This window comes from Acyrthosiphon pisum, chromosome A1, assembly GCF_005508785.2.
Source record: "Acyrthosiphon pisum isolate AL4f chromosome A1, pea_aphid_22Mar2018_4r6ur, whole genome shotgun sequence".
Taxonomy (NCBI): Eukaryota; Metazoa; Arthropoda; class Insecta; order Hemiptera; family Aphididae; genus Acyrthosiphon; species Acyrthosiphon pisum.
The window spans coordinates 94,683,716-94,686,641 of record NC_042494.1 but is presented as its reverse complement, the minus strand read 5'-3'; the positions used below and the strand labels follow the sequence as shown (position 1 = coordinate 94,686,641).

The 2,926-nt window shown below is 24.8% G+C and overlaps 1 protein-coding gene across 4 annotated transcripts in view; it reads right to left on the bottom strand.

Moving 5' to 3' along the window:
• The window catches only part of LOC100164746 (zinc finger CCCH-type with G patch domain-containing protein), a 3,659-nt gene extending 3,290 nt beyond the window's left edge, over nt 1–369 (bottom strand). Inside the window, exons 1-2 of one of the 4 annotated variants that reach the window (XM_001952793.5) lie at nt 324–369; nt 1–131 (exon numbers count right to left, since the gene is read on the bottom strand). The gene's annotated coding sequence lies outside the window, so the exon portion shown is untranslated. Of the gene's footprint in view, nt 180–262; nt 279–323 lie in introns of those variants that run through there. The other 3 variants (XM_016806455.1, XM_029487818.1, XM_016806449.2) reach the window with 3 other exon arrangements.
• Between the last annotated feature and the right edge of the window lie 2,557 nt (nt 370–2,926).

The window sequence follows — 2,926 nt, the reverse complement described above, 5'->3', positions numbered from 1 at the left end:
GATCAAATTAAAATTTCTAATATCATTCTCTGTAGTCTATACAAACGAATACTAAATAAACCGATTCTTTATTATTCTCTACTCGTAAATGCAGACTAGTTGCCATATATAATTATGGCAAAAACCAAACACTAAATTATAAAATTTAAACAAATATTATTATTAATATATCAAATATCTAAATACAATAGTTTCATGATTAAATTATTAAAACTAATACAGATTTTTAAAAATTACACAATATTATTTCTGTTCTGCGTACCTACAACTTATTGTGTATACTTATATAATAATAATATACTATACTTAAAAGTTATAACTACCTATATAGTACCTATAAACATAGAAAGTCAGAATATAATATCTTAATAAAATTCCGTTCACTGTTGTCTGTGGCACGATAAAAAATATTATGATAATATATTATCAAATATTATATTATACGATAATACCAGCTGGGGTTCGACAAGACACTGTACCGTAATTCAGTCATGCCATGAACTTATTATAAAATAGTTTGTAATTTTTAATACTAGGTATTAATTTTATTCTTATAAATATTAAATTTTACAAAATTAGATTTATTTAAATGTATTGCCATTTCGTTGTTGTCAAACCATGCCTTTATTAGTTTAATTTATGTATTATCTAAATTTATTAAAAGTATGTTAAATTAACTGTATGTTAAGAAACAAATTACGAAATTAAAAATTAAAATCAACAGAAACAATATTGGAATTCTTAGCAGATATATGATATTTAATTAGTCAAACTAATTGTACCATTCCTGAAATAGATAAAATTGATATATTATTAGAAGCTCTAACATCATGTAGATTTGGGTGCACGGAGTTAAAAATTCTAGGAAATATAAATGATATCAAAGGTATCCGTCCTACAGACGAAGGGTTTTTAGCAATTAAACAGTTAAGTTTTCCGCCTAACATAATTAAATTAAGTAAGTAGTTTTTCGGGATTGGCAAATTATTTTCGACGGTTCCTACATCCTAAATTTTAGTAAAATCACTTATTCCCTTAAACTGAATTAACAAAATGTAATTTCTAAACAAAAAAAGCAAGTAAGTAGGTGTCGCTCTGTTGTACAGTAGGTTAACCTAATTACAAGTGGGTCATCGTAATGGATGATGTTAAATTTGAATTCAATGATATATATAAAATCATTGTATACGAAAAACGATTTTGAGTAATACAGGTAATTTTATATAAATTTATCTAGATACAGATAAATTTAGGTAAATACATTTTACATTCATCTGATTGGTAAACGGTCACTTTGTTCTGTCCATTGTTTAAAATGCAGAACGCGGTCACTTTGTACGGTCTGGTAAAAAGGTACTTTGTAGAACGCGGACACTTTGTACTATTATATAGGTACCTACATTAAGTATATATTATAAATATAAGTTTTATACCTACGTAGTAACTAGTAATTATGTATAGTGTTAATTAATAAAAATAGAAAAAATAAAAATAATATTATAATCTATATTAAATATGAATGTCAAATGACAATTATTATGATTATTAGCTAATCAAAAATAAGTAGTAATACCTAAGAAGTAAGTGTATAAATGTAGTCAACTTTATTGTCATGAAAAATTTTATTAGAAATGTTAAAAATATTATTTGGTAATATTATCTGAGGAATTATGGGTATACATCGATAATATTATATCATTATATTATTATAATATATATTTCTTAATCGTGATATCTATGTTATTAGAGTTAAGATATTTGAGTTTATCGTTTAAATGCATTTCACTTGGACGATGAGTGTCACGATGGAAACAACATCATCTAAATTAAGACCAAAGCTCGTCAAAGATGGTTTTGAGTATACAATTTTAAGAAAAAATATGAACGATATACGTTGGAAATGTTCAATTACTACGTGTGTAGGAAAAATTTCAACAAATCTTATACAACCAGTGAGTAGGTACCTAATATATAAATATTTTATTTTTATTTCCTAGCTGTGTATATTTTAACTATACTAGGTATACATGTATTTTAATATTATTTTTTCAAAAATATAAAATATTAAGTACATATTATATTTCATAAATATTACTTGCTACTTACATTTATACAAAATAAGTCTTTTTGTGACATTTCTGTTACGCCTTTTAAAATCTATACGATTATTCGAATGTCCAGCTGATAGGCCTACAGAACTAATGATGAATTAGTCCGTCTGTGGTATCAATTAATATATATATACAATGAATATACGTATATAAATTACGATTGTATAATACAAGTTTATCACACAAAAGTACATCATCTGACAGCTATATAAATATAGAGATTAGATTTAGATAGTGAATTATCTATACTGTAATAAATAGGTATTGTAAAACTAAAATGTTCACCAAATGACTAATTTTCTAACGACATATCAAATATTATGGATTTAAGTTAAATACCTATTATATGTATATAAATATTTTTTAGTACACCGTATTTACTAAGTTTGTATCACATCATCACGACCCAAAACCATTGGATGATACAACATTCTGTGCCGTTAACAACGCGAAAGTTGACATGAAGCATTGATTATTTGATTATTTAGATTATTATTATAATACCATATTTTATAACAGTATATTATTTTTATTTTTTCTATTTTAATTAATTAACACTATACATAATTACTAGTTACTACGTAGGTATAAAACTTATATTTATAATATATACTTTATGTATATAATAGTACAAAGTGTCTGCGTTCTGCAATGTACCTTTTTACCAGACCGTACAAAGTGACCGCGTTTCGCACTTTTAATGCCTGTCGTACAAAGTGACCTAGAACCATCTAGATTAGATAATGATAATCTAACTTTTATCTAGATAATATATTATGGTAGATAAACTAATTTTTATTATATTTAAACTAGCT